Source organism: Camellia sinensis, chromosome 3, assembly GCF_055761805.1.
Source record: "Camellia sinensis isolate YWXY chromosome 3, ASM5576180v1, whole genome shotgun sequence".
NCBI lineage: Eukaryota > Viridiplantae > Streptophyta > Magnoliopsida > Ericales > Theaceae > Camellia > Camellia sinensis.
This window is the reverse complement of record NC_138963.1, coordinates 151,005,100-151,017,792: the sequence shown is the minus strand read 5'-3', so window position 1 is coordinate 151,017,792 and position 12,693 is coordinate 151,005,100.

Here is a 12,693-nt window from a genome sequence, read left to right as displayed (position 1 = left end):
CCAAAGAGGCAACAAAAAGGCCAAATAAGGCCTAAGAGGGTGAGTTTAAACTCAAACCATGAAAGACTCTTAATGAAAGTTCTTAAACATGAAAATACAAGCCTTTTTTATGTTATGCACAAAAACTAAATCAGCAAGTAAAATAGGTAAAAAGCTAGTGCAAGTTTGGGGAAACTAAAGTAAAATGCTCACCCTTGAAGCACACTTCAAGAACAGCCAAGGCAGCCTCCTTCTTTTGATCAAAAACCGCCCAAAAACTCAAGAATCAACCCTCAAAGTCCTCAATCTTGGAGCAAGGTGTAATAGTGTGTGTATTGGTGCAAAAGTAAGGTAAAATCACACTTTTAGGCCAAGAAACACACACAAAGGAGGAGAGAGAGGGAGATATAGAGATAGGGTGTATCTATATGTAGAAGCTCTGGTTTTGCCTTCCAAGTCTCTAACCTAGAGCAAAGAGAAGGCCTCTCCTCTTATAGAACTCCCTCTTGCAAAGCTTATACAACAAGCTTGCTTAGAGGGAGATCCCTCCATACACGTGTATGGAGGGAAGCAGAGTTGGTGCCAGCTATCACAGCTGGCACAAAATATCTACATAAAGTAGATGAACAGTGGCCGGCTGCCCAAAAATGTCATTTTGACAAAATTTAGTGCCGACCGGCAACAAACAGTGCCGATGGCATCAAAAACCAGCCGGTGACCTCTAGCCACTGCCGGTGGTGTGTGGGGATGCCTTACAAGGCATTCCCTGCCCCTCCAAGGCAAAACACAAGTGTTTGGTGCAAAACTAGACACAAAACGGTCAAGTTTGGAGATCCTGAGGCAGGGCGCGTAGCCGAGACCTCCGAGAACTCCAAACGAACACAAACCTGGATGATCACCGAGTGTTCAAGCGGTGACGTCCAAGTCTTGAGGACGGTTAAAAATGGGGTGTCTACAGTTGCCCTTCTTTGACAGAACTCGAAAGTCATAACAATGACAGGAGCGAATGTCAAAGCCCAGAGACGACCCATTTTTGACAAGGCCGAAGACTTAGACAAACTTGCAAAACAAACAAGATATGCGCCTGAAGGCAGGGGCAAAATGCAAGACAATGCACGAAGCCGAGCATAACTTAAGATCATGCAAAGAAAGCTGTAACGAAGCACACATGCGACAATTTTAAGCTAGCAGACAGCGAACTACACTACAATGCAGAAGGGATGTAAGAGAATCATATAATTCTCAATACGTCTCACTCGGAGGATATAATACCTGTGCGGCTCGTCTGGCTGCACCAGCCTCAAATGAACCGTACATACAATATCGTGCCTGCAAAGAAAACAAACTTAACAGGTACAATATTGTTAACAACATACATAATAGCGTACTCGAAATGCGTGACAACGCAAAGCGAGTGGGGAGTGTAACAATGCCGCGAAGGTACAGATGTGTGAGTGGAACATGCGGTCTACGCAGGCAATGAGTTTGATCGTAAGCATACGATCTACACAAGTAATGAAATCAACATGCGGTCTACGCGGGCAAAACGTGCGGTCTACGCAGGCGATGAAATTGATTAAACATGCGGTCTACGCAAGTAATGAAATTAACATGCGGTCTACGCAAGCAAAACATGCGGTCTGCGCAGGTAATGAAATTGATGAATTATGCGATCTACGCAAGCAATACATGCGGTCTACGCAAGTAATGAAATTGATTAGTCATGCGGTCTACGCAAGCAATACATGCGGTCTACGCAAGTAATGAAATTGATCAATCATGCGGTCTACGCAAGCAAAACATGCGGTCTACGCAGGTAATGGAATTAATTAATCATGCGGTCTACGCAAGCAAAATAAGCGGTCTACGCAAGTAATGAAATTGATTAATCATGCGGTCTACGCAAGCAAAACATGCGGTCTACGCAAGTAATGGAATTGATTAATCATGCGGTCTACGCAAGTAATGAAATTAATTAATCATGCGGTCTACGCAAGCAAAACATGCGGTCTACGCAAGTAATTTAATTGATTAATCATGCGGTCTACGCAAGCAAAACATGCGGTCTACGCAGGTGATGAAATTGATTAATCATGCGGTCTACGCAAGCAAAACATGCGGTCTACGCAGGTAATGAAATTGATTACAAACATGCGGTCTACGCAAGTAAAGAAAGTGATTACAAACATGCGGTCTACGCAGGTAATGTAATTAACATGCGGTCTACGCAAGTAAAGAAAGTGATTACAAACATACGGTCTACGCAGGTAATGTAATTAACATGCGGTCTACGCAAGTAAAGAAAGTGATTACAAACATGCGGTCTACGTAGGTAATGTAATTAACATGCGGTCTACGCAAGTAAAGAAAGTGATTACAAACATGCGGTCTACGCAGGTAATGTAATTAACATGCTTGAACATATGTGAGTGAGGACATATCATTCATAATGTAGGGATGTAAAACACTGTAACACAACGTAATTGAAGCGATTTGTGGGGATCCTCAAGACATGAAAAGGATACGGGAAGGAACGTCCTTCATACGTATCGAGCGTCATTCGCAGAAGTTGTGGCCTGAGGTCAACTCGAAGGTCCACGTTTCAAAAGTACGCTTCTCCGTATGGTCCCAAGTAACGAAGGTACGAAACCACGTCGTTGACCCAAACAAAGGCATAGAAGATGCGTTGACCGCAGGGGGAGTTTTGCTGGTATCCATTCCGACACTTGGCTACCCTGTCATTCTTATGTTTTACTTTCCTTTTTACTAGTAGTTTAAGCATATTGCACTGCCTCGGGCAGGTTTTATTCTTTCTTAAAATTACGCATTTTGCAAAGCACGTGATGGGAATGAAACAACCATTTTATTCAAAAGATGTTTGCGTTTGTAAACTTTCTATGCATCGCATCGCAAGGTATCACACCACAATGTGAACGAAATTGAACACCGAGTATTCGCATCGTAATAATCAGGCAGTGAACCGACTTACAACTCGATAAGCAAACGTACAAAGGCATGATATGACCAAACAAGCGTGAGTACAACTCGATAAAATAAATCAAAACTCAAAGAGAGTGAAATACAACTCGACAAGCAAATGTTCAAAAACTCGAGAAACAGACAAGCGTGACTTCGCAAGAATCGATCACCGGGGGAGGGATCGAAAGTGGTGGAGTTCCCTAATCCCTAGCATAAACAGCTCAGGGAACCAGAAGGAAGCCCATCGGCCAGGGGGAGAGGCCATCGGCCACGAAGAATGGCCATCGGCCAAAAATTTGTTCGGTCGGCAAAATATGATGGCCGGTCGGCAGAATGTTTAGCTGGCCGGCTGTGAATGAGGAAATCACCAGAATGCTGACACCTGTCCTCCACCCAACCTTATCTCCTACAAAAGACCCCAACTTCGTAGTTTTTCTCAATTCCACACTGATTTGCTCTGATGGAAGAATTTCTTGCTCAAAATCTCATAGCTTGGATTGCTAGCTTGGATGGCTCGGAAAAGTTGAATTTCCGGGGTTTCGGCATAAATGCACTATTCACTCTGGGTCGTACCCCGTTGCACCTCCCGTTTCTTCAAGCTGCGGTAAGGTTTTGGAATCCGGTGACACATGTCTTTAGCTTCGCCGGGCAAGAGATATGTCCTACCTTTGAAGATTTCCGAACCTTAATGGAGTCCGAGTGTGACGAGGAGCTCCTGCCCCAACTTAATTTTGGCCATGCCCAATCCTTAGGGCGAATGTGTGGACTCAGTATGCGTGACGCTCGGTCTCTGATTTGTGACGGGATGCTGGACATTCCGAGTTTGATCGATCGGTTTTCTGATGCTGGTGATCGCAACAACCATCACCGGTAAGGCTTCCGGCGACACGCCCTCTGCTTGTGCATGCTATCCCATTTTCTATTTGTCTCAGGCTCTGGAGGGTCTAGTGTCCGGCTGATTGAGGTTGCCCAAGGCTTGAAGGATGGCAAGAGCTGCATTGCCATGACTCTGGCCGAGACGTTAATGGGCTTAGACGCCTTTTATCGTCATGAGACGACCAGATTAGCAGGAAGTCCACTACTACTACAGGTAATGTTTCCCACCCAATCTCGCATTATGCATTGCTCACATCACTCGGCCCTCAAGCTCGGTCTTTTCTCACAAAACCCTATTCTCACTTTTCTCTCTTCGTATATCTCTCTATTCTTTACTCTCTCATTGTTCATCCCTCCCCAGGTATGGTTGATGGACAAACTACAGGTTGTGGACTCTTGCCCAGTATATTCAGCTCGTGGCTACTTCTTCCGGCACCGTCTAGTCAATGCCTTGGATGAGGGATGGTGGTTCGCTTGGATGTGCTGCTTGTCCGCAGACCGTATTGCTTGGCGATGCCCTTGGCTGAGCCTTCCGGCAATGAGTTACAATATGCCCCGACAGACTGGGATTCAATTGGTTGGTCTTACTCACTGTGTATTCTACTTCCCATTTCGGATTCGACGCCAATTTGGCCATGATCAGACCTGCCCGCCAGAAGGGATAGAGTATCCTGCTGCATTCCCAGCCCGAGGCGCACAGCTTGCTTGGCAGGCCACCGCGTGGAGGATGAGAGAACTCCTGGCCCCCGCTCCTACTTTCAGTTGCATTTTGTCTAATGAGTGCGTGGATTGGCTCAACGAAGAAGCACAGATTAGGCCCAGCTTGGCATCAGAGGCTTCGACCAGCTCTGGGAGGGGGCACAGGAGCACCTGACTTGAATATGCCCTAGATTGATTGCTTTATTAGTACTTTCAAGTTTTCTTTATGAATGTAATAAAAAGCAACTTCGATTGTATGCAAGAGCAGGAGAACTCTGTTTTTTGAAATCAATGAAATTGAAGATTGTGGTACTGAAAATTTTCCGCTTTTGGTCCAAAAATGGTCAAAGTTGTAAAAAGATTATTTGAACAAAGTCGGCTTTTATTAAAACTTCTCAAAATCATTTTTGATATGGATCAGAACTAGACACGCCTGAGATCTGTCGCTGAGACGCACAACCCCAGATCCCTGCAACTGGAAAGTTGCCCCTAGTCTGAAGAGCACTGCAGTACTGCACAGCAACGGAAAGTTGCCCCTAGTCTGAGTGGCACTGCACTGGAGATTTCAATGGATGCTGATAGACAAAGATGACTGAGATGATCAAATGGACAAAGTTGATCGGGGAAGTGTCATGGCTGAACTTCAGGATGAAGCTGCCTACGTATCCCAAAGATGGGAATCAAGCCTTACGTAGTTCAGGCTTAGGTTCACTCGGGTATTTTCACTCTCCTTTTGCGCTCTAACTTTTGCCAAAGCCGCCCTTTGCGGGTTTTCAGCCTTGCGAGCTCAGTTTTTATATTTTTTAATTTTTTTGTGCTCTAACTTTTGCCTAGGTCGCCCTTTCGGGTTTTCGGCCTAGTGAGCCTCTCAAGGGTAATATTTCTTCAACTTGTCCATGTTGATCGGTTGGGAGAACTCCAGGCCATCTAGGTCCATCAGAACCACAGCTTCACCTGACCAGATAGCTTTGATGATGTAGGGACCGGTCCAGTTGGGTTTGAACTTGCCCCTTGGGTCGTGGATGGGAGCTCGGTTGTCCTTGAGCACCAAATCCCCTTCCTTTAGATTTCTGGACTTAACCTTCTTGTTGAAAGCCTGGGCAATTCTCCGCTGATAACTTTGAACGTGGTACCGTGCTTTGAGTCTTCTCTCGTCAAAAAGCATGAGTTCCTCAAACCTGCTCTGCTGCCAATCTGCCTCAGTTATCTGACACTCAGCCAATACCCGTAAGGACGGAACCTCAATTTCGATAGGGAGAACGGCCTCCATTCCATAAACTAATGAATACGGAGTCGCTCCGGTGGAAGTTCTAATTGAAGTCCTGTAGCCCCATAGAGCAAACGGCAACTTATCTGGCCAATCCCGGTAGGTTTCCACCATCTTCCGCAGTATATGCTTGATGTTCTTGTTGGCGGCCTCAACTGCTCCGTTGGTTTGCGGCCGGTATGTGGATGACTTATGAAAAGCCACATTATATTTCTCTAACAAGTCAATCACTTCCTTCTTGAAGTGGGAACCATTATCCGAAATAATCTCATTTGGCACCCCGTAGCGACAGATGATGTTGTTTCTGATGAACTTTGCGACGTGCGACGCTTTCAACACCGCATATGATTGGGCCTCGACCCACTTCGTGAAATAATCTATCGCTACCAGGATAAACTCATGCCCATTCGATCCCTTCGGGGTAACAGCCCCGATCACATCAATTCCCCAAACGGAAAATGGCCATGGGGACGTCATGTTGTACAGCTTTGACGGCGGGATGTTCATACGGTTCGCATGGATCTGGCATTTGTGGCATCGCCGAACAAAACCGATACAATCCTCTTCCATGGTAGACAAGTAGTAGCCCTGTCTGAGGATCTTTCTGGCCAGCATTACTCCATTCGTGTGTGCACCGTACTCCCCTCCATGGATGGCCTCCATCAGGCGCTTTGACTCTTCAGCTTCTACACAGAGCTTATGCATTCCCAGATGACCTCTCTTATACAGTTTACCCCCGCAGATGATGAACTGAACAGCCATTCTTCTGATTGCCCTTTTATCCTTGGCATTTGCTCCTGGTGGATACGCCTCTTTTTCCAAGAATTTCCAAATGTCGTAATACCAGGGGTTGTCGTCCTGAGCCTCATCTATGACGGAAATTGACTCATACGCTGGCGTAAACTTCTGATCAATAATGACTGGACGCATCCGGACTCCGGGCGGGATGTCTATCATGGAAGATAGAGTTGCTAGTGAATCTGCGAACCTGTTGTTCTCTCTTACTAGGTGGGTGAAATTTAGCTTCTCAAACCGAGGAATTAACAAATTCAAGGTTTGGTGGTAAATTATCATCCTTTCCTCTTTGACTTTCCAGTCTCCTTTTGCTTGAGATACAACAAGGTTCGAGTCCCCAATGACGTCCAACCGTCTTGCCCCTAGTTCTAGGGCTGCTTCTAGGCCAGCAATACATGCCTCATACTCTGCTTCATTGTTCGAGACTTTGAACCGGAGCTTGAACGCTAAAGGGATACGGGAATCGTCCGGCGCTATCAGCAACACTCCTATCCCATACCCGTATTGGTTTGACGCTCCGTCAAAGTACATCGTCCAAGTTTCATCTTCGATGTGCAGAATGGCTTCATCTGGGAACAGATACTCAACCGCTTCATCCCCTTCAACCGGGTGGTCGACAAGGAACTCCGCTACTGCTCTTCCTTTTACTGACTTGCGTGTTACATACTTCAAATCAAATTTAGAAAGCAATAGCAGCCAACGAGCTAGCCTACCCGTAAGTGCTGGTTTCTCGAAAAGATATTTGATGGGATCCAAACGTGAAACCAACATTACAGAGTGAGCTAACAGGTAGTGCCGCAGCTTCCTGGTAGCCCATACCAAGGCCAAGCAAGCCTTCTCCAACGGAGTGTAGCGGGTCTCGTAATCCAGCATCTTCTTGCTCAGATAGTAGATGGCCCTTTCCACTTTGTCCTCTGACTCTTGTGCGAGCATGCAGCCCATGGTAGTCTCAATTACCGAAAGGTACAATATCAACGGTCTCCCCGGCTCTGGTGGTGACAACACGGGCGGGTTCTGTAGATATTCTTTGATCTGTTCAAAAGCTGCTTGATATCGGCCGTCCCATTGGAATTTCTTTCCTTTCTTCAGGAGACCAAAAAGTGGTTCACAAGTCAAGGTTAATTTTGAGATAAACCATCTTATGAATTGCACTTTACCTAGAAAGCCTCACACCTCCTTTTCAGTCATTGGTGGTGGCATCTCCAAGATGGCCTTGATTTTGGAATGGTCGACCTCAATGCCCCTTTGTGTAATCAGAAACCCTAGCATTTTCCTTGCTGTAACACCGAATGTACACTTCTGGGGATTCAACCGCAGCCGAAACTCTCTGATCCTTTGAAAGAACTTTTGTAAGGCGGTGTAGTGGCCCTCTCTTTCTTTGGACTTGACAATCATGTCGTCCACGTACACCTCGACCTCTTTATGGATCATATCGTGCAATATTGTGGTTGCCGCCCGTTGATAAGTAGCTCCAGCGTTCTTCAACCCAAATGGCATCACTCTGTAGCAATATGTACCCCACGGGGTAGTGAATGCAGTCTTCTCGCGGTCTGCAGGTGCCATTACTATCTGATTATAGCCTGAGAAGCCATCCATAAACGAAAGCAAGGCGTGTCCTGCCGTGAAATCTACCAATTCATCAATGTGCGGCAAGGGAAAGTCGTCCTTCGGACTGGCCCTGTTCAAATCTCTGAAGTCTACACATACCCGAATTCTGCCATCCTTCTTTGGCACCGGAACAATGTTGGCCAACCAAGTCGGGTATTCGGATACGAGCAGGAAGCCTGCATCGATTTGCTTGGTGACCTCTTCCTTGATCTTAATGGCCCAATCAGGGCGGATCCTTCTGAGTTTCTGCTTGACAGGTCGGGCCTCGGGATCAAGAGGGATCTGGTACTGTACAATCTCAGGATCGATTCCAGGCATGTCTTCGTAGGACCACACGAAAACATCTTTGAAATCTTTTAATAAAGCGACTAAGCGCTCGCGTTCCTCCGAAGACAACGTGGATCCGATCTGGACCAGCCGCGGGTCCTTCTCAGTACCAACATTCACGGTAGTGATTTCATCCATTAAGGGTTTAACAAATCTTTCCTGCTCTTGATCAATTAACCGTTGCAAAACCGGAGGAATTTCTTCCTCGTCGTTTTCATCAAAATTTTGAAAATCCTGATTTAAGCAATAAATCAAAGGCACAGAAAAATACTCAGAAACCACATCCACATCGTTCTCATTAAATACTTCCAAGCCGTCTGATTCTTCTGTTACAACAGACTCAAAAGAGAAAGAAAATGATGACCTAGACAGGACTGTGGCATCCGGGTTATCACCCCCAGGAATACCGGACTCAGACTCAGTCGAGCTGGAACCTGATTCCGACTCACAAGACTCGGTGGAATCAGATTCCGGCTCACTACCTGACCCGGTGCTGCTGGACAAGAGTCCTTCTTCGTACTGCCAAATGAGAGAGGGTGCGATGGATGCATCCAAAATAGTTGATGGTAGGCCCGCAGCCGTCTCATTCCCGATCACACATACCGAGGAGCTATCCCCCAAGCACTTCTGTTCGATCGGAAGATCTGAAAGTAGACATGCCAGTGCTACCCCCATTTCATTCTCAGCGTCCTCAGACTGCTCTTCCTTACTCTGTTCAGTCTCGGCCGACAGATCTGCCCGCCCTTCGGCGATGTCATTCTCAGGTAGCTGCAGGTCGAAGAAAATCTCAAAGCCCGGCACGCACTTCTTCTCTGCGTTTAGCCATGGTTTTGGGAAGCCACAAAATGGAAAGTCTTCCCCCTCCCGGACGAAGCGTCCGTTTAGGGTACCCTGAATGGGCCTATGCATCAACTCGAAGGGCTTCCCAGCCTTCTTTGCTCTGGCTCTTCCGGCCATTTCCTTTCCTTTCCTTATCCAGTCCTCTTTGGTGGGTAGATAACCCAATCCAAAGGCATGAGGGTTGTGTGGCACTTCGGCCAATGCTGCGACGCCTTTCCGGTCGCTCTTGCCCAATCCCATCTCGGGGATGTGTTGGAGCTTGTTCATGAGATAGACTGCCTGAGCACTGACATATACCCCTTCACTAGCAGTCATAATGTTCTGTACAACCCGAGCCTCAGCCAAGGTAAAACCTGATATGAACACATCTTCCATACCGTGTTCAATTTCTAGAACAGGCGTGGATACTTCTGGCGGCGGATGAATCGATGAATTTCCGAAAACGATGGCTACTCCCTTCCCATAGGGGTATTTCACTACTTGATGCAGGGTAGAGGAGGCTGCCTTTGCCTGATGCAGCCACGGCCGCCCTAAAAGCAAGTTGAAAGTTGCAGGAACCTCCAGGACATGGAAATCTATCTCATGCTGTCCCGGCCCAACCTTTGTTTGAATCTTAACTGTTCCCATTACTTCCCGGCTTGTGTTGTCATACGCCCGAATCACCTGGGCCGTTGGCACAAAGTCCGCGATTTTCAAACCGATCGCATAGGCTGTCCTTGCTGGGCAGACGTTGATGGCGGATCCCGTGTCAACAAGCACCACGGGTATCCACTTATCTCTGCACTCCACAGAGATGTAGAGCGGCTTGTTATGGTTCGCACCCTCAGGTGGCAGTTCTTTGTCAGAGAAGGTCAATGCCGGGGAACTTCCTCCCTAAAAAACTAGGCCCACCAGCTGTTCGGGTGTGGTGTCTATTGAAAGTTTGGCTTTGTCCATGGCCGTAAGGACAGCTTGTCTATGTACTCGAGAAGCCATAAGCAGCCCCCAGATGAAGATGTTTGCTTGTATCTTTTTCAATTGTCTCAATACGGCCTCATCTTCGAGTTGCTTTTCCTTTTGCTTCTCTGCCTCCTTATCTTTTCCAGACGCCTCCGGTTGATCTAGGTGTGGAGGCTTGAAGTACCGTCCACTCCTAGTCATGTGATCGACTTCGCCGATATACCAGGTATCATCTGGTTGGTTACCTTCCCAATCCTCGTCCGTGTGGGCAAGACGTAGATCATCGTCTTCCCACCACATGCCATCTGCAGTTGACAGGCACCTGTCCGGTCCTGGCGTGACTGTTCCGATACTTGCAGTACCTTCTATCCCTATGCTCGCAGCATTCTCCATTTCTGTACTTGTGGCAGTCTCAACCCCCACGTGGGCTTTTGCCTTCCTGATCCTCTCAAAATCTTCGAATCTTTCCTGTTCTGACTGTGTCAATGCAGTAGATTGTTCAATGATCCCTGTACTCAAAATGCTCCATTCCCGAGCGAAACTCTCGACACCGGCGCTCTCCGGCGATGTATTCTGCTCTCCGACCCTCCCGGCTGTTATTGACATTCCTGCCCTTGCCTGGCCTTGTTCTGACTGAAACTCTCCTACCACATCTGGCTGATCGTCCAACCATCCCGTGGCCTCCGCCGATTCCTCATAATCGAACCAGTTGATGGCTGAGTCTTCTGGATCTTAGTTATCGTAAAACTGGAACTTGGCAAGATCCCTTTCCACAGCTGTCAAATCATCCGTTCCCTGTCCTGAACTGTCCCCTTGGATTGCACACAGCTCTCCTTCTGCTGGAAATTCCACATCTGGTCTATTCTGGCCCATCGGTGAAATGTAGTCACTCGGACTATAAGCATTCCCAACATCACTCCCAGATTCCGCAAACTCTGGCCCGACAACCCCCTTCTCCTTTGGAGTCTTCTCTCTCTTGCTCTCGATGGTCACCACCACAGGCTTGGGTTGGGTTATGGAGACGTCCATCATGCACAAATCGGTGCAATCAGGAAGGAAAACCTCCGGCTTAGGCAGGTAGGAGGGTGTGATGTAGATACTGGGATCGTAGGACACGACCCCAGTGTGGATGAAATTGATTCTTTTGGGTGGTGGAGCTTGGTTATGTGTGGGGAGAGGATTTGTAGTAACATTGGGCTTCTCAGGAGGTAAAATCACCCCATTATCAATGAGATCTTGAATCTCATGACGCAATCGAAAGCACAGGTCGGTGTCGTGACCGTGCTGCTGGTGGAACGCACAATACTTGGCTGGATTGTGGGCAGCGGGGAGTCTTTCCGGTAAGGGCCGCAGCTCTAGGGGCTTCAGATGCCATTTTCTGATCAAAACCCCCAAAGCTTTGGACAGGGGCATATAAAGCGGAGCGAAGGTTCTGGTATTTTTGGGAGGGTATTTGGCTGTTTGTGGGTTGCTTCCGGACGCACCGGAGAATGGTGTGGCCGCCATAGTTCTCGGGGAAGGGTTGGTGGTGACTATACTCACTTCGGAGGTCCTGGTAGTTGTAGCGCCACTCGGGCCTGTATTAGTATTACGATTGAAAGTTCTGCGAGGTTGCTCCCGGTCGTTATCAATCAGGCCTTGTTTTAAGGCATCCTCGATCTGCACTCCCATTTCATGCAGATCAGCAAAGGTAGGAAAGGGGATTACAATCATCTTTTGTATTAGCTTCGGCTGAAGATTGCGCACAATCATCCGAATCTGATCTTTGTCCGTGGGTCTTAAGGTCATCATCGAAGCCTTAGCCCGCCATCTGGTTACGAATTCTGAGAAGCTCTCCTTGGGTTCTTGCCTCGTTGTCTCAAGATCCCGGGTTGTGATCTCGATTTGTGTGTTATACGAGTACTGCAGGATGAAGGCCTCAGCCATCTCGTCGCAACTTCTCTTGACGTCATCCTCCAGTTTTGCATACCATTCGGCCGTTACACCTGACAGGGTCCGGCCAAATAAAGACAGCTTCTGCAATCTAGTGAGGCCCATTGGCCTTAGGACGTCTGAAAATAGTCGCAGGTGTACCATAGGATCCTCAGATCCGTCAAAACGATCAATTTGTGGCATCTTAAACCGATCTGGCAGCGTCACGGCTGCGTCAGTGTATCCGTCTCCAATGTCCGAAATGGACTTCACACCTTGAGATTTCTTGAACAACTTTTCAAGCTTGCGCATTTTTAAGGTCACGGGATCTACCTCGGACTCGAAGAGAGAATCTGATTGATTGATAGGAGTGGGTGCCTTGGATTGTTGAGGCAGAATCGGGGGTGGAGCCGGCCCCGTTGGGATGTCTGTATCTTCTTGGACATTCCGGGCGTTTGGTGTCTCTTCGGGTA